Source organism: Lichenostomus cassidix, chromosome 3, assembly GCF_008360975.1.
Source record: "Lichenostomus cassidix isolate B80296 chromosome 3, HeHo_3.0, whole genome shotgun sequence".
Classification (NCBI taxonomy): Eukaryota; Metazoa; Chordata; class Aves; order Passeriformes; family Meliphagidae; genus Lichenostomus; species Lichenostomus cassidix.
In genome coordinates, this window is record NC_139483.1 from 87,450,149 (window position 1) to 87,475,303 (window position 25,155).

The window sequence follows — 25,155 nt, forward strand, 5'->3', positions numbered from 1 at the left end:
ACTGGCTGACATGGAAGTGTCATTGCTAAATAGGATTACAATGCGAAAATTGATATTTCTAAAATATTTTTTGGAGTAGCAGACAGCAAATAAGAAAATATACTTCCTTTATTTTGCATATAGTATATTGCATTTCCAAAAGAAGGGCTATGATATCACTTATAATTTTCTTATAAAAAATAATGGAACTTTTAATGAACCCTAAATGTAAGATGATCTGGTTTTTTTCTGAGAAAACTTCAGATGTCTTGCCACTATCCTAAAATTTTATGGGGAATAAAAGCAAATAGCCAGTTCTGCTGGCTATTACCGAGTAGAGGAAATGAAATCTGCCAGTAGAAAATTAAGCTACAATTGAGAAGATGAAATTAGATATGCCAATTCAACTGCCCATGGTCTAAAAATGATAAAATAACTGTAAACAAGTACTGACAAATTTGTTTAAGCACTATCAATGTCATATCTTGCAGCCAGGTGTAACATCTGCTTTACTCTACCCATTTCTTTCCAGAATTTCAACTTAGTGGTGACCTGGATTTTATTGTTCTGGACACCAGATGACAAGAAATAATTCCTTGTTAACACTTATCTCTTTTACAGAATGAATTGTGAAATTTCCTTCAAGACACATTTTGAGCTTTCAGGTGTTTCCATAGCATGGCTACATACACAAAGGACATAGGTCAAGAAGCAGCAAAAGTAAGGTGAAAGGTAGACTGTGCAAGTCCAAAGAGGGGCAAGCTGCTGGTGAATAAATCTAAAAGAGAAAATAAAAAATGAAATCAGTAACAGAGGAAATTCTTCTTTTTTCACATAGAAGCCAGGTGAATGTACAGTTCAATCTGCTTAGACAACAAAATATAAGACCTTGTGGAAATGGGCTTTAAAATTATAGCAGGTAGTAAATATCGAGTGAGGAACGGGGAACTATATGAGCCAACAAATACTGCAGGCATGTGAGCAAATAACAAAATGAAATTCTGTCTTTGCATCTGAATGTTTTAATGGACTGGAAAGGGAAGTTCTGAGGCAGTCTTCCTCCTGGAGCAGAGAGAACAGAAAACAATTCAATACTAGTTGTCAGCTTAATAAACTTATGAAAGGAAATACAGGAAATACACAATTACTTGTCTGTGATTGCTTTGAGACCTTTGTGAATGAAGGACCCATCTGCTACTGTGTGTCCTGTGTATGCTTCCAGCTTCTAAAACAACACCAACTTACATGAGCCTTTTTTCCTTTGGTAGGTAATTTCAGTCTAAATCCACCCTGCATTGTAAATGGGCATTATAAATTAAGGGTGGGAGAATAAAATGGCTATAATGAGCAATTTTTGAGTAGAGAAACTGAGACAGGAAGAGAGACCTACTGCCTGACAAATACAATAATTTAGAAATATCACCCTGAATCTACCAAGCACAGTGGGACTACAGAAAGCAGTATCAGAAGTAAAAGCACAGAGTGCAGGAAGGCACAATTTTGTACTAGGCACCAGAAGCTGTACACGCCCAGAAAGGACTCACCACTTATGTTTCCAATGGAATTATACCTTACAACTTGCATCTATACAACTAGACTTACTTATCCACCAGAATAACATGGTAGCTTTTCCAAACTCCTGTTGAGAATGCTCCCTCACCCATGCAAAAGCTCCAACATAGTTTGGGGTTTATCTGGAAGAGTGCTAGCCAACCCAAGGCCAAATCCACGCCAGGGGCTGCGTGCTGCAAAGCTGGGTAGGTGTGCTCAGTCATATTCCCTAACTCTTCTCAGCTTAATATTAAAGATGCATCCACTGGGACCAATTAAGCTGGACACTGTGCTGCATTGATAGAGCTGTAACTCTCCCCTGTGAAATTCCTATAAATGAATAAAAACTTCATCATTCTTATAATTTTGACAGGATTTCTGAAAATATTAATTGTATTTAGAAATCATACTTTTCAGGGCATAAAGTGCTTTTCTTACTAGGTAGTTGGGGGACAGGTTTTGATAATGAAATAAGCCCAGATTTTTGATTTCTTTAATTATTATGTTAGGGTTCATTTCCAATACCTTTATATCTTAGCATGTGGAGAAAATAAATATTAACTACAGAAAAGCAGCTATAATTTTTGTTGTTAGAATCTATTTGACAGAAACATTCACTGCTTCATTACTGGATTGTGCATATCCCAAAATGAAATCTGTGGAGTTATAACAAGACAGCCTCTGGGAGACTGCAAGGGTCTTTCTAAATTGTCTGCTCTGTTATGAAATAGTCTGAAGGTTGATATGAGATTTCAGATACTCTCCATCTAAACCATGTTTAAAAAGGTGTTGAGGATACCTTTCTGACTTTGCCACCTAGGCTACAGGGAATATGTAGGCCCTCAAAGTTACAAAAAACATTTTTTTCTGGGTAATGCATAATTTACAGTTTGTTAGATAACCAAAGCAAACCCAGCTAGTGCAAAAGTAGTCTGTAAAAGTAGCCTGTATTTTCTTTGAACTACTACAGCCATCCCAGTGACTGCAATTCCTGCTGTATAAGGCCTGACTGACTGCAAAGTAGAGGTTATCTGCTGTTTTTCTGTGCTTTATTTCAGTGACTGGAGATGTGACTTTGTAACATTACTTTTTTTAAGACTCATAAAACTCTGGTGCTTTTGATTGCTTGCCACAGCCACTTGCCTAATTAAGATGTCTCCATAATGAATGCATTATTTAATCTTTCTTTGGAAAAGCCAGACATCAACAAAAGAGCTCTACAATATTAAAAAAATATATTATTTACATGCAAATCTTTGTGTTTAAATTTTAGTATTTGAGCACCAACATGAGATTTTTCAACTGATGCAAACAGAAACCAAGTAATGATGCATTTTCTTCTGAAGATTACCAAGTAAGTTGAATTTTTATTGACAATGCAGAATAGAAGAATTTTACACTATGAATAACCTTCATTGTTTCAGTAGGTTGCATTATCTCTAAATTTCATAATAGCTAATCCTATTCTAGAAAGACAAGTATTTAATTATTTATATTTTATCTCCCTGAGATTATTGCAGAATTTACTTTACCTCTACTGATAAACATGTTGACTTTATATATAAAAAGATATATAATACATTTTTTTAATACTAATTGAACATAGAGAATTTTGACTAAAAGTCAGGCTGGAAGAATGTTGTCTCATGAGTTTATCAATTTAATAAAAATGTGCTTATCCTTAAATTTCATTAAAATTAAGTATGTAATAAGAAGATGGATCTTAAATTATTTATGTTTTCTCTCTTCTAACTTAACAAAAGTATTTTTACCTCTGCTGATAAAATGAAGAATGAATTTTCATCACTTCACAATGCATAGGCACCAGAAAATGTGCAGCACTGAATTACAATGACATACAGTCTCCTCTGAGACATTATGTGGTATATCATCAAATGTCATACAGTGACTTCTTTTTGCTTCAGGGGATCATTGCTCATCCTTGTAATTAAGAGGACCAGTAAATTTGGTGTTTCTGGACTGGAATGGGAAAAGTTAAACTCATTTATGATAATTGATTATTTTAGTGGAAACCGGGTTTCATTATAATCATACAGCCCTTAGCCCATTTGTAAAAGAAATATGAAACTATTGCTTGGATACTTGAATATGCCTGTATTTTCTAGAGCCAAATTTTGGGATAGGAAACAATAAACTTTCTTATGAATTGGTGTATTTTTTGCAATATTTTTTAGCAAACTGAGCACAGTAGATCCACTGCAGTGGGCTTTTCAGCCCACCTATAGAACAGGTTAATGTCTTGCTGCATGAAGTTGCTGCTGGCCTTTGTTTCCCATAAGGATTGGCAGACTTCCCCAATGCACAGATTCTTTAGGAATTTAGGTTTAGGTGGTATATGCTATGTGAAGTCGATCACAGGTAAGCAATTCCTAAGTTCATAACAGGTTGGGGTGACCCTGGAGCCATTAATGAAAATGCCAATTAACACAGCCCCACCAGTGGAAGAGCTGAAGAGGATGCACTTTGCTAGCAAGGTTGCTGCCTTGTATGCTGCTAGAATCCCAGCAAGCATGTTGCCATCACCACTGAACTGCTGAGGACCCCAGAGGGAACTGACATAACAAATGAGATTCTGCTGAGTTGAGCTCACCTGAAAAAAGGATTGGAGGTAAGACTAATGAGATGATGCCAGATGGGTAAATTCAGTCTGCATCCAGAGTAAATGCTCTGGCTGACTGTCACTCCATGGTCTGGACTGTTGAAAAAATATTAGTCTTTTAAGTCTTGCAAATGTCAAAATATCCGTATTTCCCAGATTGCTTCTCTTCTATTTTTCTTTTCATCTATCTGTTTTGTTAGAGCACGATAGGAGCAGAACTTAAAGGTGTGTTAAACATCCTCCAGTAAAAGCTGGACAAATCAGAGAACTCCAATGGAGATTACTTACACAAAGACTTTTTCCTTTCCAATAAATGGGGGTCTGAAAGCAGCATTTTACATTGGAATTTTTCATTCAAACTATAATTTCATGAGAGTAAAACCCTAATACTGCTAAATTTAAAAGAAAGAAAGCAATTCAATTTCACTTACAGGAAGTAGCAGACAAAATTACTGTTATCCGTTGGAGAGAGCTCAAGGTATTCTCAGCCTTTCAGTTTTCCTCTTATCTCCCCCAGATTTTAAGCACACTCTTGCTTGTAAAACTCTCCAACTATCCCAGAGGTGGAATAATTTTTTCCTAGCCTGTCCTTCAAAGTTAGGTCAAGTTTCTCCCTTTAACTTGGTGTATTTCATTTCTTTGTTTCTAAGGATCTTTTGATAAATTGGGAAATTATTTCTTTAGTATGTAGAGCAACAGGATTGATTCAAAGTCTTGTTTCTATTTCCCTTCTGGACTAAAGAGACTTGAGGCATAGGAAAGCTATTTCTTACCACTCTCAGATCATTGTTATGTCTCCTGCTTTGTTTGATTTCTAGACTATTTCTACAGTCTAGACAGTGATATTTTTGTCATCCTGGAATCTCCCCAGTCCAGAGATATCTTTAACAATACTTAGATAATTGTCTATTGGAGGAGCTTTGAAGAAACCCAGAGATATAATGGCAATAAATATCAATATACAGTATTACATCTTACACTACCATAATTTGCATGTGGTACTGATATTTATAGCTACAATTTCTATTAGCAATTAGACTCTAGTATCACCCCTCTGTGAGCCTTCTAGTTTTTACCAAAAGCGCCTTTTATCTAAAAATTATGGGACTTTGAGATGGTTGGCTAACTTCTTTTTCACTGCCCGTTTTATTTTCAAAATGCTTTATCCTGGTTTGGGGTAGCTTCATCTCTAAATAGCCATCAAATCAGGTAAATGGGTGAATAACAAGCAACATAAAATCTTTATAGGCATAGAAATTCACAGACAAAATAGGAAAAATATAGTGTCAGAATTGCTCAGCTAGGGAGAGTGATAGTGACTGAGAGAGGATGAGGGTGATTAGAAGCTAAAGAGAAAAACTCAGTAATGAGACTCCATCTACTATGATATAGACTGGATAGAAATAACTTTCCAAGTGTGAAATCAACATTGTTTTTCAGGCAAAATGAGTGACAGCTTTGCAGACCTGATTTAAAATTTACTTTCAAAAACCCTGATGAATAAGTATCAATTATTTATTGAAGAAGTAAGAAAAGCTATACAGACACTGTAGCACTGCCTAATTTTAAAAATAATTACATTAAAAATGAGGAAAACTTCTAGAGGGCAAAAAAAACCAACAAAGCTGAAACTGGAAAACACTGGCAGATAACATATTAGAAATCCAAAACTAATGTGCCCCATTTCCCAAAATGCTTGTAGAGACATCATAAAGAAGAAAGCCACCATGGCTAAACAACACAGCAAAAGAGGCTATTTAAAATAACAAGGCCCACTTCAAAAACTTGAAATTGTTTTGCAAGGAAAACGAATTTAAAAGTGGTTTAGGTATGGCATATCAAAAGGCATAAGCACATTTACTAAAATTTTGTTGCAATATGTTTGTGGTCAGGCAGTCGTCTCCAGGGATGCCTTTGAAGAGATGGCCAAGGTATAAAAACATATCTCAGAGAAGACAAGACCACAACAGACACATGAAATTATTCTTTTCATCCAAGTTTACCAGCAAGCAAGGTAAAGCTTAGAGAGGCATCTGAGTGACAACACTTTAAAAAAATAGAGGATTTATCTAGAACTGGACTGACAGCAGAAGGTATGAACAGTCTTTGGGATGTTTGAGATCTTTTTCTAAATTTTTCTGGACATTCACACTCCACTAACATTAACTCAATTGAAGTTTCCAGGATTTGGAAATGCAAGATTAATTGCTTATTTCTAACAAATTTTTAAGAATTTACTATCTGAAAAAAGTACTATTTTTGTATTTTTAGAGACACTTTTTCAGCTATTTCTCATTAAATGATGTGGTGAACATTGTCTATATAGCTGTTTGAGGAGAAAATTTGATTGCCAGGGCTATAAACAAAATATGTGCCACTTACAAATGCTAAAGACCTTTTCAGTCTATTTATCAGAGATACATTGAGTCATAGATAAGCCAATATTTCTTTGAAGCAAAGGACTGTCCCAAAATAAAAAGTGCATTTAAAGCAAATGGCAGGGGTGGGGAAAATGGAACAGACAGCTTATTGAATAAGTTTGTTTAGAATTTATATGTAAGTGATTGATTGAAATATTTTCACAGAAGTTTTAATGTAAGGAAGAAGTTCAGGAAGAAAGTATAATAGAGTGTTCTGCTGTTTGTCTGCTTATATAATGTGTATGTTTTGATAAACAGATATATCTATTATATCCTTGCAACCAGTAATGTAAAAGAGTAAAGAACTGCCTTCATCCTCTGGATATTATTTTAAAGTTGTTCTCAGGACTATTAAACACTACATGTTTTGCTTTGAGAGGACCCACATCTGAAAAAGCTGTAGTAGCATTTCAGATTAGTTTTAAAATTTGATAAAAGTGATTACACTTTTATTTTGTGGTTCCATTAAAACAATGGGCAACTAGAACTATTCTCACTGTGGAGGAGAAATAATGCTGTTCCCTAATTAATGTTGCTTGTGTACACCCATGCCTTTTTCTTGCAGTAAATTAGAAAGATCATATAAAACTGATTTTGTCAATTTTATCAATAGGGCCAAGGCTTTCCCCTGAGCTAAGGTCAGCAATGTAGAAATCTTTGAGTCTAAGAATATGAATGAACTCAAAAGTGGAAGAACAGCAATACATTCTTGTTCATCTCTCCTGTAGTCAGAGACAAAACAGTAAATTTGCTGTTTAAAAGCCCCATCAGAAAGATGACTTAAACTTTTTTCTTAATATGTTACAAAAGCCTAGTAAAAAGCGTGACAGAAGGGATGAAAAGGAATAAATAAACAGATGTAAGTCATGTATTATGCTGAAATTAATGTCACTGTGCATGAATTCAGAAAAAATGTGATAACCTTGCAAAGACATGATTCCATTACAAGAATATCACTCTCACAAACTCATGTAAATAATACTGCTATTTTCACACCTCTTAACCAATCAGTTGTACTTTCACCCAGGAGTCTCAGATGGACCTTAATTCCTTAATGCCATAAATTGTTTTTTAAAATCTAAAAATGCAATATGCTGGGAGTACAGAAGTGACATTACATTTGTAAATAAACTAATTCTACCACATAGCAATGATGATTCTGCAACTCCCTTTTGTTGGTCTTTTGCTGGAAGATGTGGCAATTAAGAAGTAAGAAACAATAAATCAGATCCTCCTCTTAACTTTACTTGCATTTAAAAGAACTGACTAAACAACACTCCATCTTACCAGTCACAAAATAAATATGTCCAGACAAGAACTGTTATTATTTGAAAGCAAGATGCTCCTGAAGGAAATCTCAATGATTTCACATTAGCTATGGCTTGTCTGAAGAAGACAGATTTCTTGGAATGGCATAACAAGGGAAGGATGTCCAACTTTCTCTGCAGAATTTCCAGGGATTCACACCTTTGGGTACAACACGAAAGAAGCTTGTAGTGGGAAAACATGAGCAAACAAACACAGTATAGCAGAGAAGGGGAAAGTAACTGGTACGTTTAACAACTATGTAGATGTTATTAATATTTTATAAGACGATTTGGAACTAAAACATCCTTTTTCCTTTTATCTAAACCAGTATTAACATGTTAAACCTCAGGGAAACTTTCCAAACATAAGAATAATCAAGCACTGGCATAATTGGTCATTTCAGTAGGGACAATTTCATAGCAGATTTTAGAGGGGAAGTGGATTCTTCAGTTTTACACTTTCAAAAACAGGTAAAATATAATTCTGTCAGGAATTGCTTAAAAAGAGTTGGTTCAGCTGTGGTCCCTGAAGGATTTGCCATTTTCCTTTCAACCCTCTTTTCTACATTAAATTAATTCCAGAAATAGTTTTTCTTCATTTTGAGCAGTTACATAAGGACAGGGATAGAAAAAATTGTTCTTCAGTATCTTATAATTGTTAAAAATTTTTTCATTGGTGATGAGATGTGAAATGGATTTCTGTTGCAAAAATCATTTTACTAATCTAATAATTAGCCTCTACCATATCTATATATTCAAAGTAAGAGAATTGAGAGTTTTGGTAGCTTGTAGTCAAAAATATTTTTTGACCTCCTTGCTACTATTATATATCTCTTTTCAGTTTTGTTTACCTTTCTATTTTTTCGTTTGTGTTTAATTTCCAGTTTGATTTAGCAAAAAATGGAACTCAAAAATATTGGCTGCATATTTTTCAAGAGCCTTTTAAAAGCAGTATGTACTTCAAGGAAATGTTTCAAATTTGGATGCTTTTGTTATCAAATAAGATTGTGTAATACTTTGATTGCTTTTGAAATTAAATTTCCCTGTGTAAATAAAATCTAGTAGACATATATGCTGTTCAGTGAAAGAGGGGGCTCGCAGACCTTTTAAAGCATAGATTTACAGATCTTCTGAACAGATAAGATATTGATCCAAACACTTTGTTATTAGAATTTTTTCTAGTGAGTGGCAAAGAAAGTCCCATTTCACCAGACAACAATATGGCTGCTGATGCACAACAACACAAAAAAGAAGATGGGGATTTTGATTTATGAAAGCAAGAGTACAACAGACAAATAAAATGAAATAGAAGATTACAAAAAGGAAGAAATAAAAGCCTAATGGGGAGCAGGTGGAGTGGACCACAGAACACAAACCGAAAATAACAGTTGTTTGTTATACTTGAAAGAAGCAGCCTCAGCCAACTCCACTGCCTCTTACTGCACAGTACTGGGAACATAGCTTTAAAGCTAAATACCATGGAAAATGTCCAGGGAGGACTGGGGAAAAATTGTCCCAAATCAGCAGGGTTTTGTTGTTTTCTTTAGCCCAACGGCACTAAAAGTGCCTATCAAAGCAGAGGAAAAATATTGAAAGCCAACTAGATACTTCGAAAAGCATGTCAAGGGAAAGCAGCAGGAATCTTGCTGCTTTTCTGGTCTCCTATATTATTCTTAATCAACTTTCTCAATTCATTGTTTTTCTCTTTCTTTCTTTCTTTCTTTCTTTCTTTCTTTCTTTCTTTCTTTCTTTCTTCAGCATGGTTAATTTTTCAATTTGAAGAGCTATTGGTATAAAGCATGCCTCATTAGCTCATGGGAGGTAGTAGTCTCCATTAATTCAGTTCTCACTTCATTTGCTTTGCATACAGTTATAATTAGCTTCAGAATAACTACGGTAACTTCAGCAGATTTATAGCTTCAGTTCTATTCTGCATTTGGCTTTTCCCTCTTGTTTCAATGTGTTGTTTGACTTTTTAAAAAATCCAAAACAACTATGATTGCTTTAGGGAGAAATTTAATGTTGAAGTTTTAAAGTGACAGTCTGTTTACATGCCCCTGTCTGTTCAGCTGCATAAACAGTTAAAACACTAAGCTTTATGTAATCTCTGATGATGTTTTCTTACAAGTAGGCAGAAATTCAGGCTGTCTGACATATATTCAGGCTGTCTGACATATATTCTCTGGAGAAGCAATCCTATGCCATGTATGCCAATCCCTCACCAGAGTGCATGTGGCAGCACAACAACACCCCCCACTCCCCATACTGCTCTGAGCTAAGGAAGGAATCAGGTCAGTCTTTAAGTGATGTCCTATAGCCAAAAGAGGATTTGGTCTCTTTGTTGGTGACATTCTCCTGTACTAATGATACACACATAGCACTACACAACCCAAATGCTTCATATAAGCTGTCAAGGCAGCTCTCGATTTTAAGAAGAGCATAGAGTTAAAGACAGCAGAGCCACAGCATCTTCTGACACCTTTGTAAGGTTGATACCACAGAACCACAGAATTGTTAGGGTTGGAAACGACCTTTGGAGATCATCTAGTTCAACCTCCCTTCCCATTCACATATGAACTGTGTCAGTGTATTTAGTACATCAGCCCACTCCTGGCCAAACAGATGATTGATTTCTTCTTGTGACAAAAGCACAGTGCTTTATACCACTATATGTTGAGTAAGAGGAGAGGAATTAAACCCTTCAGAAAAGTTCCAGAAGTTTTTATAAATTATCATTTTCTTGGCTCATGCCACCAAGAAAGATGCCAACACTTCTAGGTCGAAGCCACAACCTCTACTAGGGATATTCCTAAGGAATATCTCATTCTGTAAAGCAGTTTAAGTGAAATATTTATGTAGTAAAAATAAGGTGTCATGTCCCTCCACAGACACCATTTGAGAGCTGAGCTGGTCAGCACAGAGCAAGGGTGGGTGTTATAAGTGCAATGTTAAGAGCAATACTGCAAAGGCTGCTGTTTTCCTGACTTAAATACAAGTCAGTCACAAAGCTCTGGAATCTGTGTGCATCTGCAGTATGCTTAGCCAGCCTGAACTGTCTGCAAAGCCCACTGAGAGCTCCAGTACTTCCCACAGAAAATCAGAAACCTATGGGTTAATGCTCTGTTACTCTTATACTTTTCCCTTATTTCAAAAGCCAACCAGCAGACTCCATCTAAAACAAAATCAGGCTGTGAGGAAGTTCTACCAATAAGTTGCCAGTGGTTCAGTTTATGGTAAGAGAGAAGTAAAGTGATATTGTAAATGTTGGTAACCTGCCAAAGTCCTATTAACTTCTCTGCATGGACTACTAAGTTGTGCCTTCCTGCAGCAGTCCATATGCTGACTTGGTGATACATGATCTTGGAGAGCAACTCTCCCCCATGGTTAGCCAGCATGAGATCATTCCACTGAGCCAGGATGGTGGTGTTCTTGGCTCACTCCACATGCCTCTAAGAGAAATGTTATATTTGCTCTTCAGTACCATCTTCATTACAGCTCAAAAGTTAGACTCTCAGGGATGTGATCAGTCCACGTCACTGCCACCAGATGAGCACCTGGCAAGCCCAAGCCCAACACTCCAGTAATATCCTTACATCTGCTATAAAACCCACAGGTAATTTCACCCTGCATGCTCACAGGAATGATTAAATGGCATGCCTTCAACGGCAGACCACCTTGCAGAGCAAATTGTTGACCAAGATCCAAACATGCTGAAAATTGAGCTAACTTAGTATGTGGAAGAATCCTGGCAGAGCCTCATGAGCAGAAAGTGTGTTTGAGCAGCTTGGTGTGCTGATCACATTTCAGACAGATCCTGGAATCAGATAGGATATGAGAACAGTCTATTGCCAATAAACCCTCCATGTATTATACCTGTTCACAATATGAGATCCTTACAGGAGCTACAAAAGTGTAAATGAAAGATTAAAGAGGGGTTAATTTAAGGGTACCTGATGACATACCAAAATGTACAATGTCACTTTGTAGTCTTATCCTGCCATATACATAAAAATAAAAATGGCAGAGTCCTTATGAAGAATACTGCTCAGTTCAGTACCCCGTGTGTTTAAAATATGTTTACAATTATTGTATGTATTGTAAATAATTTTTCTCTGTGTTTACAGTACCAGCAATTCAGGTTTATTATCTTTTTTTAGTCTAAGAACCTTTACTAAAGGCCTGCAAAAGGAAAGCTTCAGGATAGCTGTGTTGGAATATCAAGAGAATTCACCACAAGGACAATGTTCTTTTCCAGAATAAATCACAGAATCACTGAATAAAAAAATTATTGTATTGCTCGGTACCATGTGGTGTGGAGGAGCAGAGTGAAAGTGCTGGGCTCTCTCAGTGTATCAGTAAGTAAGGCCTGATAAAGAATGGGATATCAGTCCTGCTTCAGACCCTGTGAAAGCTATGGAATGAATCCTCCTGGATTCATGGAGCACATGACTGGGAAAAGCCAGCATGGACTCATCAAGAGCAAATCATGCTTGACAAACCTAATTGTTTTCCAGAAAAAGTAACCTGCTTGGCTGATGTGACATGATGTGGCATCTCTACCTGGACTTCTCCAAGGCTTTCAGTATGGTTATCCACAGCCTCCTCCTGGAGAAACTGGTGTGTGGGATCTAGAGAAGCTGACTGTGCAGTGCACGAGGAACTGGCTGAGAGGCAGCACCTGGAGGGTGGTGGCAAATGGCTCTTTTCAGACTGACAACCTGTCACAAGTGGGGTCCCCCAGGGATCTGTACTGTGTTAAGACTGTCAATAACTTCATAAGGGATCTGGAGGATGGGATCAAGTGTGTCCTCATGAAGTTTGCTGATGATACCAAGCTGAGTGGGGAAATGGACACTTCAAAAGGAGAGACACCCAGAAATAGGACCTTGGATAGGGTAGAAAAGTGGGCTAAAAAGTGTAAGGTCTTGTACTTGGGGAAACATAATCCAGAAATGCAGCACATACTGGGATCAACCCAGCTGGGGAGCAGCTCTGTGGAAAGGAGTCCAGGGACAACAAGATCAACATGAGCAAGCGGTGTGCTGCTCCTGTAAGGAAAGCCAACAGGGATGCAGGGGCATCACCAGCAGAGATGAAGCCACTATCCTACTCTACTCAGCCCTTGTCAGGGCACACTTGGACTACTGTGCTCAGTTTTGGTGCCTGCTGCACAAAAAGAGATGTGGACAGGCTGAAGCGAGTCCAGGTGAAGTTGATCCAAGGACTGGGAAGGCTGCCATATGAAGAAAGTTTGAGAGAACTGGGTTTGGTCGACATTGAGAAGAGAAAGGGAGATCTTATCCCCATTTTAAAGAGTGGCTACAAAGCCTTTTTAGAAGGAGTGATGTGGAAAAGAGATGGGGCAATGGGTACAATCTACTCATGGGATGATTCCAGTTGGACTCAAGAGGAATATTTTTCACAATAAAAACAGCATCCATTGGAATTATCTTCCCAGGGATTCCCCAGCAGATTCCCCAACACTGGACACTTTTAAGATTTAGCTGGACAAGTGTTGGGTCTTGTCTAGGCTGTGCTTTCACCAGAAAAGTTTGTATCAGATGATCCTAGAGGACCCTTCCACTGTGGTATTCTATGATTATATGATATTAAAATAGATGCTTTTAAAAATTAGAATAAACAGAAGAGTGTAGATGAGAGTAAATATTACATCCCTTCAAATGCTGGGAATCTTTCCATGGATAGGTTCTGCGTGGCACAATATAGGCAAATCCATTTGGTGTCTATTTGGTGATTTATGAAATCAAGGTGAAATCCAGAAGGAGCCCTGTATCATCTCTGCCCCCATATCATCTCTGCCACCCCCCAAGCAGGACATGTATCTTGACAACAGCTCCTACAGGATAACTGTGGCACTTGGAAGTTGTGCTCTACTGTAATTTCCCTGTGCAGGAAGACCATTCTCACTGACACACTTGGCACACAGTCAGAAGCTGCTGTATGCAGCAGAGCAGAAATCCCTGAAACCAATTTGAGAAATTTTATTCCCTGGGCCTGCAGGAGCTGGAACAGCTCTGTGTCAGTTTTCAGAGTGGTGATCCTGTTTTTTTCATCCCAATTATCCATCACACAAATGGAGAGGTCTTAGGTGAGGTATCTAAGGTTACTCATGCATCAGTCTTTTGCAGAACCTTTCTTCTACAAACAATAAAACAGATCATGGCAGATGTAGCAGGATATGGGCACTAATTGTTGAAAGAATCTATGTTTTAAGCTGGAGAAAGCTTTGCGAAGATTTTATTAATATTTTAAAAAATACTATTTCTCCCTGCCTAATGCATCAGTACTGTCTCTTTTCACCTTTTCTAGTTAGAGCAAAGCAGCAAGATGCACAAAGCCACAAGCAATTGTTTTTAGCTGAAATCTCTCCACCTTTCTTTTCCTAATTATTTTCCATTTAAGAATTCAGTCAAAAGACTAAAAGTTGGTTATAAAAAGGTGAAGACTGCAGCAGTAATAGGCTGTCTCTGAGTTTTTTGAGAGACGCAACAAATTGCTTTAAAAAAAATGACAAGCAATGCTGAGAAAGTTCCAACCTTTGGAGAAGGATTTGTTTGCTAGCTGCCATGAATAGTCTCTAATTATACTGAAAACCTTAATGCCAAGCAACAGGGATTTTCAGCACTGGACGGTGGGCTGCAATCAAATGAACACAGTGAATTCCTGCTCCAAGAAGTTAAAGACACAATGAAAAGTCATAATGAAGTGTACAATTTGAAACATTTATCAGCGATTCTGTTCCAGCATGAGCCAAGCAATTGTATGAGATCACTGGGAGCTGGTCTGTTGGCTATTCAAAATCTAGACTGAAGAGCTGATTGAGCTTGCTTATAATTTTTTTAAAAACTTAACCTTTCGGGCTTCAAACCAATGGGAATGCACACTGCATGATTGAGAGAAACTTTAACTAAGTGCATCCAAATTCTGCCATTATATCTTCACATAGTCCAGATTTTTAACAGTTCAAGCTTAATTTCTCATGCAGATGACAGCAACACAACTGGAGGGCCCTGGGCCATTCTACTTGCTCTCTTTCATAATCTAACATGAAGCAGAAAAATGAAGCAGGAAATTTGGACCCAGATCCTCATGGCCTCTCAAAGCCTTTGTAGTTGGGCTTTGTCAGCAGAAAGACTCCAGCCACTTTCTCCCATGTATTTTCCAAAAGTGTCATCAAGAGCCTGAAATAATTACATTGCCTTTTGCCACCTGAACATACAATTCCCTGATGGTCTTATACACTTCATGTTTTCTTTTTGTTGCTCTTATAAAGATCTGTTACATGATGAATAAGTGCAATATTATTGCAATACTTCTGTCAATTGAAAGCATCAATCTAAACACAGTTCCTTCACAAAAAAATCACCTTTTATGATTAAAAAGTGGTTTCTTGTCATTAATAAACTTTGATGTAAGAGAATGATGGAGATAATATTTGGGATGGCATCAACTGAGTGTGTCTCTTAAGTGAGAAAAATCCAGCAATTTTGCCTGAATACCAAAAGCAATGGATATACAGAAATTAAGGTTATCCAATATTGTCCATTATTTAATGGAAAAATGGGTGGACAGATCATCAAGAATTATTGTCTAAAAGATTATTCAAATTTTCCAGTTTTAAAACATCAAAGAAGGAGAGTTGCCTATGATGACAGAAAGCTTTCACTGCTGCCCTCCCAGCTAAAGGAGAGGCCCTTACTATGCAACTTTTCAGTTGTGATGAGTTCGAGTATTGCAAATTGAAACAGAGAATAGTCTACAGAGAGTCTGAAAAAGGCTCTCAGGAAGCCATCCCTTGAACAGAAATTCTTTGTTTCCCTTTTACCCTGTCCAGAAGCAGGTGAACCCATCTTCTGGTTATGCAGGGTTGAGGTGTCCTGACAGGAGTTCTTAGCAGGTAGATCCCAGTTCAGCACCAAAGTCACCTATCACTCTTCCCCAAAGCTTTGCAAGTGCTCCTTCTCCTAGAAGGTCAGGCAGAACACAGCCTTTATAAAAGCAGCATGAAAAGCTAAATGATAAATCGATGTTCTTTCAGTCTGAAATTAAAACCTATGTCAATTGTAATGGCAGAAATATATATTTTAAATTGGACTCAAATTGCTTTCAGCAAAAAGATATTTGAAAGCATCATGAGCAGATTGAAGTTTCCAAAAGCATAGCAGCTGCCAACATCAGTAATCCCTGGAGTGCAGCAAAGAACAAAAGAGCCTCTTCCATTGAATTTTGCCTGCAGAAAGCAACTGCAGCCTGGAGTGGCTGAATGGTTGGAAAGCATATCTTTTTTAAATGAGCATTACTACCTAAACATGAAAAAAAGGCTTGATATTTCAAAGAATATGGAAGTCTACCATTCATTCTACCATTGAATGCAGCCTAAGTTACAAAGCTGCAGGTTTTTGCCCTGCCAGGATTCAGCTCTACAAGTACTTAATCAGTCACTCTAACAATAGGACAAGGCTGAGAACTGCTTTGCCTGCTTCATGGATTATGTTGTTGGCATTATCCTGTAATGACACAACAAATTCTATAGACAAATTTTGCTGCAAAAGCAATTTCTCTCATTTTCACCTTAAGAAAACCTGCACAGTAATTAACTTCACAGCAGTTTCATTTGGAGAAGTAAAACAGCACATAAAATAAAATATTCATTAATAATAGATTATGAAAACTGTAGTTAAACTATGATCAGCTAATGTAATAGCTAGCAGCTGTAAGAATATATAGGACTATAAGAATATACAGGGCATGGTTCTTCACAAGAACAAAATGTTTCAGTCTTATAATGTTTGAGGGATTTTGGAAAGAATAGTAAAATTAGAAAGGACCCCCAACAAAACAGATGGCTGGTAGTGCAATGAGCACTTTTTACAAGATTTTGACACATAGTATAGAACACTTCTAAGAATTAAATCATTGGTAACTTATCCAAACCCAAGTAATTTATTTCTTCTAAAGATTTCAAGGACCAGTCAATGGTTTCTTCTCAATGACGACTCAAACTGCAAGGAAACAAAACTCCATTACAAATAACAAACCTGATGTTGATGTATGGTGAAATACAGAATGAAATCACTGATAACTCTGCTGAATCAAGCCTTTTGTTTCCATGTTAAAGCTTTACTCTTTTACATTGTCTTTCACAATCCCCTTAATTTCAATTTGTTGTTCATTAAGGGGAAGCAAAGCAGAGCTCTACTAACCACATTTGACTGTGGTGTGGTGTATCTTTTTCCTCTCTCTTCTTTCTTTGCATGTCTCAAAATTTGCTAAGTAATTTCTGCCAGAAAGAGAACTTGAAGCTCAATGGACCTCTGGTATAATGCTTCAGCTTTCATATGTTAGGTATCTTTTAGGCAGGAAAGAAAGTAAAGGCAATAGGAATATTTTTTCCCAAGTTGGTTTTTTCTACTGTGTAGCTCACTTTTCATAATTCTTCTACCCATGCAGCCTGACTTCTGCTGGAAAATAAACCAGAAGCTGAGAATTGATATGTCCTCTCTGAAAATAAGTGTTAGAAACAAGCGTATAGAAACCCCAGAATGCAGAAATACATTTTGATAAGAAGGATAAAAACCCACCTTAAAGAATGGTATCTCTTCCTTCCCAGGTGATCAGATTTTCCAAGGCATGAGTCTGAATATGACATCAAGCTTTCATTGAAGTTCTGGTGTAAGACTCCATGGTCCAGATTCTGGACCATGGAGTCTTTCCAAAATAGAATGGCTAGGATTCTCTTTGGCCTTGATTCTCTTTGACACCTGATTTGGGTGTCCATAGGCACCCTTGCTGTCTACATTCCCCCCAGCAGTCCATGGAAATATCCAGTACAATCAAAATTACCTACAGAGATACTAAGCTAACCAGACACAAAGGCATCAATATAGGTGCCCAAGCCAACAGATGGATCCTGCCTTCCGTGTCCAGAATCTGCACAGACTGGCAATATTACACAAGATCTAAATGTGGATTTAAATGGAAGCTACTCTGGGATAAGGTGAGTGACCCTCCAGCCTCTCCTGGCGGGGAGCAGGGTCCACCTACTAACACCACAGTGTGTCCAGGATGTCACAGGACATCCAAGACCCTCCCACAGGACATGATGTAGCACTCACAAGGGATCCTTTCCTCCTGGAGAGGCTGCTTGAGCCCAGGCAGTAAATCTCAGACGATTAATTAGCACAGTTGTTACAAGGTAGCTGAATTCCACACTAGAATCTCCATACAGGACGACTTTGGACAACTGGAAGGCTTGTGGACAGCTAAAATTGAGGGGTTTTGTTTTGAATTAAATCCCAGTATAAAAGCCTGCATGGGAGCCCAACTTCCTCAAGTTTCAAACAAGCTCAAAGTGTTCTAACTCACACCATACGTTTATTACCAGAGTCCCAAATAAGCAACCTAAATGCTCATACCGAAGAAATTTAAACCTCAAATCCCAAACTATTCTCTTGCCTTCATGCCAACTGTGTATCCTATCAGAGAATCATCTCTGTCCCCATCTGTGCATTTAGTGTTTGTCAGCTTGTGATGTATGAAGCCTTTTCCTTTTTTTTATGATAAAAAAAGAAGTGATGGCAATCTCAGAACCAAACACATCTTTTTTTTCCCCCTAGCTCTTTCAAAACTTCTAGCTCGAAAGAAGAGAAAAAATAATTTCTACAATTTTACAGTAAAAAAGAAAATTTTGCTTCCTGAGACCAAGTTTTCTAACTGGTATTGAAAAGGCAAAGTCTATTCAAATCCTTCTTCAGACAGCAATTCCAGCTGCAAGGGCAGAGAGTACTATCTGTAGGCATTTGGAAGTGTTGTGTGTCAGCACCATAATCATATTGCTCCTTAGATCCTGTAAATTGAAGGGAATAAAATTACAAAATTCACTAAAAGAAACATAAATATATACTTACTCTTCAGGGTTTCTAGGAACTCACAGAATCATTTTTCATCACATACAGAGTTTAGTTACATTTTCAAACATAAAATATAAAGCACTGGAAGTGAGTATTGTCTAGGTAAGAGCCACTTTTAATAGCAGAACATAAGGTAACAACTTATATTCTTCTGCTATTAAACAGCTTGCAATTATTTTGGATAGTAAGTGAGAGCTAATTTTCCCACTGGTAACATGGAATGAATGTGGATAAGCTGTTTCATCATTATATCGACTATTAACTAGAATTCTTATTATCAGAAACTACCTGAAGTCTTCTAAAAGCTATACGTAACCATAATATCTGTCATTTTCAAAAGAAAATTAAAGTTTTATAACAACAGCAGAATAGAGGAATAGTTTGCATTTTTAATATACCTACCACCTTTTCTAAATTATCATCAGAATACCATTTCCCGAGGAAAAAAAATCCCTTTTTTTAAAGCAAATATTTCAAGTATAATGAAATCACCTGGAACTAGTCAGCCAGCTGTATTAATGCTTTTACAGCTCTATACCAAGAGAAAGTTGCTGCTACACTGGTAAAGGATTCTCAGAGATATTCAACCAAGCTTTGTACCATGTAAACCCAGCATAACAGTACAAATCAAGAGCAAAGCACTGAAAAGTTCAGGCCATGGGAAGCACTAGCTTTCTAAGCCTTAACTAACACTTGAATTTCATCCAGCTAAAGGTAGAACTGCAAGGAATTGAACTCCTCTCCACTCAAAGAACAAGTAGGATAATTTTTTTTCCATAGAAATAAAAGTAGAATGAATTTACTCCACAGGGAGATAATCTCTACAGTTCTGCCTACTGATAGTTAACATGAGAATTAGGGCAAGCCTCCTAGCCAGGAGGCACAAACAGAGACAGTTGACCCTGGCAACTCTGCTAAAAATTAATAACTGGACATCAAAGGAGAATTTCTAGCTGTTGAGGGAAGATCATAATTCCCACTTAGATTTAACTGGGATACACTGCGGTCTTTTCTAATGAAACAAACAACCAAACCGAAAACAAAAGCCCAAAACCAAAAACAACTCAGACTGATATTTATTTCTTCCTCAATATGTTACCTGACCTTCTTCTTGGCTGGATTCTTCTTCTTCATCCCCAGAATCAACTGCCATACTAATTCCATCAAAAGCAAAAGATCTAATAGATTGTTAATGAAGAGAGAACAGGATTAAAGTCCATTGCCTAGCCAACACAGGCAACATGTTGAGCAGCAAGAGGTGATTCTACTAAGTGCAAAGATAACATTTATTCAGTCTTATCTAAAGGCAGCTTTCATTTATTTCCAAACTCCCAAAATTAAATCGTTCACTGTTTGAACAAAAGAGCTGATCAAGAGGTTGTCAGCTTCAAAATGTGATGGACTAGCAAGGATCTGACATTTGAAACTGCCAATTACACAAGGATGTTTGGTGCACTTCAAAAGTGTCTGTGATACTTTTAACTCTGTTTTGGGCTGGAGCGGGGGGATGCATAATGGTGTAGGTTTTTTAAGTTCCAATCTTAAATGCAGAAAATTTTCTGTGAGCTTTGAATGTGAGCTTTCACATTCATAACTTGTGTGAGGGTCTTGGGATTCAGTGCCTTCAGGTATTCTTCCTTTCCTAAAATCAGGTACCTACTTAGGTACACTTTCAGGTGCCTTTCTCTGTACTTTCCAATAACACAGATTTTATTATTCTCTATTAAGTAATGCAGTATATAAATATTTAACGCTATTAAATCCGTTATGATCTCCGCTTGAAGGACATCATCCCTGTCATTTTCACTTGTGCATCCTCTCTTTTTTTACATATACATGGATTTATGTGATTATTTTTCCTGAGAAAATAACAGCCTTCAGCTGTTTGGCTCTCTTCAAAGTGCATTTGCATACCACATAAGTACATAAAGTAGGGAGTTTTGGCACAGTACATAAGCCCTTTCAGTTCTGAATGTTACTAAACTCTGAACAAAAGGTGATGAGTTTTGGATTATAAAATGTCTTTCAAAAATAGCTCAGTATACATACATATAGATATAGAAACAGATACAGAGATTATAGATGATAGATGATAGATAGATGATAGATAGATAGATAGATAATAGATAGATAGATAGATAGATAGATAATAGATTAGATAGATAGATAGATGATAGATAGATAAATAGATAGATAATAAATAGATAGATAGATAGATAGATAGATATAGATAGATAGATAGATGATAGATAGATAGATAGACAGATAGATAGATAGATAGATAGATAGATAGATAGATAGATAAAAAGATAGATGATAGATAAAAAAACCCTGTAACTGTGGAGCTACATCATTGGAAATCTGTCCCCTATGCAGATGGAGAGACCAGACCAACAGGTTAAAGCTAACTTCTTCAAAGCTGAGTGACCCAGCATCCATGGGCCTCTGTGTGCCCAGAAGCTGCTGTGAAAAGGATAGGATCGTTTCATGGAGAGTGTTTACCCAGGCATAATGCTGTGCCTGTAACAAACCAGATTGCACTTAGCTATACACTTAAAATTTGCATTTTGGGGTGTGCACAGATGAACAGGTGCCAGGAACAGTTACTACTAACTAGCAGCTTTCCAGTCATCTATTTTAACTCTTCAGGAAGTTTTTGACATCCTAAGGGCAGTCTGCTTTTTGTCTTTTAATAATTCCCAACATATGATTAAGATATTTGTAATAACACATTCCAAAGCTTCACTGAAATCCTTGGAAGACCTTATATTAACCAGGAATGCATCATCAAAACTGATATGTTAGTTGTCAATGTCTGCAGCTTCCTGAAACAGTGTGTTCTGAGCTCCCTGCCATCTCAGTATAACATGAGAGGGCATGATGAGACAACATGAGAGGGTACGATGAGACATCATGTCATCGTGCCTGAGGAGCTGGAAAACATTACAAAATGCCTCTGCTGAAGATGTGTTCAATCATTTTTTAAAATCATCAAAGGCATGTTTGTGTAACTTATCCCAGATGGCCACAAAGTCTCTTTTATATAGTTCATAAAGAACTTGTCCTTCTGAGGAAACAGAAGGTCAGAATTTGCTACACACTATTCCCTTATCAAAGATCCACAGAGATTTGGATGTAGTAGTGAACAGTTGCACCTCATCTACATATTTTGTCTTGTCTCTGCTATCACATCTATCAATCACATGTCCTAAATGCTAAGATAAGGTTTCTCACAGCACATATTTTGCTGTCTTTAATTTTAGACTCATAGCTGCATTTGTTTCAAAGCTTTTTTTAACATTGCATCAAATTATTTTTATCTCCCATGTTTGTAAAATATAAACATCACGAGTACTAAATTTCAGTCCTATCAGAATTTCAAGAGTTTCACACATTTTATGTTGGGCAACTTCTTCCTGTTCCTGTGATAATGAATGCCAAATAGCAAAGAAATCACCAAATAAAAAATTAGTCACTTTGGTCTGATTGGGACAGGGTAAAATTTGGAAGAATATGCAATCTGTATCTACTCAGCAGCTTTGGTCTATCTACTGTCAACCTACTCACCACCTACCACCCAGAGGATGTCTCCTCCCCTAAGGTGCAAGAACAGCTTTCTTGCTTTCTTGGGTTTTATTGCATGCTGCCATACTCCATGTAAACACTGATTTGTCAGGTAGTTCATCTTATGCCATGCTTGGTCTCCATCTCAGTATAGATTTCCTTGCATTTGAAAATCTTTGACTGTGATCTCCTTAGCACACTTCCAACAAAATCTGTGTTAACTGTATTTGAAAAAGGCATTTGTGATTACCATCTTCTTACCCTCCTCTTGCATTTTGTGCAGTTTCAGTTGTGCATCTCTCCTTCTCTCCTGTCTTTATTAATTGTTTTCATATAAGCCTAAATTTCCTTGCAGAACAGAGGATGTGGAGCAGATTTCAAGGTATCTCCTTCCAATGAGTCTTTCCTCTGGGTTATTTACATTCAGTATTACTCTGCACTTCTCTAGATAAGCATTATTAGGAGTTTTGCTTTTTTTCCTGTTGTCTGAAGAAGCCAGGTGTGCATCCAACACATATCATATTTCAGGTTTATGTGTCCTCATAAGGACACATAAATTATCTGCTGATTAGGCACTTACAGACCTTGTCTGCCCATTCCAGGAATGAGACTGCCTGTGCTAACAATGTTAAAGTCGTAAAGACAACATTGTTAAAACAGTTTGGGAGAAAATAAAGGAGTACAATTTCATAAAAGAATTCCTCTCTGGCACTCCCAGTTTTTACTCTCCAGTATTGACTCTAATATGATTTTATTCTTCCATCTGTCCATATATACTGTATGTGAAGCTGGGGAGAACTTACCCTGACTAAGTCAGTGCCGCAATAGTCAGATACATCTGCTCGTGAGAGACCACTGACATTTTCCCCTCTCCAAGGCTGCCTAGGAAGAGTTTCTTTCTTTATCCATGCTTCAGGAGCCCTTATGGAACATGAGGTTGTATTCAGAAATCCTAGCACTAAAAATATTTCCTATTCCATAGGAATAGGACATGGAGATTTCAAGTCTGGTACCATTCCATGCTGTCAGCAAAGTTAAGCTACACATTTTTTTTTTAAAGTCTTTACCTCAGTGAAAACAAAATCTTATCATTTTGTGGGTTTAACATAGAAGACAACACATGATCCAGTACATTTGATAATAAAAGCACAACATACAGAAGTAAAATGATGCTATATAGGATGTATTTGTCCATCACTGTTCGTTTAAGAAGGTTTGATTCATTTTCCTGCCTATAAATGGGACATTACTCCTGTGTTATGCACAAATTTTATAATTTGGAGGATAATACATTGCAAACCTCAGTATTTCTCTGCCCTCTTGAAGACATCCCAGGCAAACTAATGATTTTTCATTTCAGATTCTCATTACACTCTGCACTTTTCATTGCTGTGAGGGCTTTGTAATGATCAGAAAATGCTTACCCAAGCAAAATGAAACTGAAAGTCATGTAAGGTACCCAGAAGTCTACTATACTACCCTTGAAAATGTGTGTTATTCTTTTCAGTATTTTGTTGGCTTAATGAAATGTGACTGTGTAACCTTTTTTTTTCTTTCATCCAAATCCACACTACCATTTGCAACACAAAAATGACATATTTTCAGGGGCAGAAGCAAGATATTAATCTTTCTCTTGGTAATCAAAGTCAGCTCCATGTCCATTTTTAAGCCAAAATCTTTAGCAAAATTTGTCATGTACTTCATTACATACACCTCCCATTTGTATTTTATTGCAAAATGGAAATTGCTTTACAAATGCTAAGTTTTACTTTATTACCAAATTCTGATTTCTGATTTCCTACTGCTTTTGAGAAAAAGTTCTTTTACATTTTCACTTTTTTACAAGGCTTTTCTTATTCAAATCCTTCCACAAATTAATTTTATACCTGCATATTTAACTGTGGTTTGGTTTTTTGTTTTTTTTTTAATTTAAATATTTTTAAGTATTGTCTCATGCATTGCAATAAATGGGCACCATAATATATATATATTTCTATATATATTTCTGAAACAGTGTGTTTTCTTATGGCTACAAATTTGCATCAGGAATAAATCACACAAAACTGAGTAAACCTCTTCATATACAAATTAGGTCATAAAATAATGACAAAGAAGCAATCTAATTCACATATACACACACAAAGTTGCTCAAAACATAACCAACCATCTTCTGAACCTTTAAACAGGCCTCTTAGCATAGAGGTTAATGACTGGGAGCTCTTTAGGTATGTACTGTTTCCAGGTTTGTTATTATACAGCAATAGCAACAATTCATAGACCAGCAATACCTGAGATGTTATTACAGTTGTTAAACTTAATTGCTTCCATTCCTTGTCAAAGGCAATTCAACACCTGCTCAACACAAAAATAGGTATTGGACACTAATATTGTTATAAAAATGGGTTCCACGTCCAGATAAATGATTTATGACCATGCTGCACAAACTGGTTTTGTGAGTGCTACCCCAGTGTAGAAAAGCTATATTAAGCCATTAAATATTGCACATTAAATGTTTATGAAAATAACAGTGACAAAAGAAGAGGTCACAACTTCAGTGTCCAAGCTATTTCTTCATAAAGATGTCAAAATACACATAAAGAAGAATAACTCCCTCATATGACATCTGTGAATATTCCTTTCAATATGAAATTTATCTGTACTCTTTTCAGTGTTGATAACTAAAGAAACAACATCTTAAAATTGCAAAATAATATATAAGTAATAAAATTACCTTACTATCATGTATATGGCAGAAAGGAGAGACGCTGAAGTGAAGGCTGAAG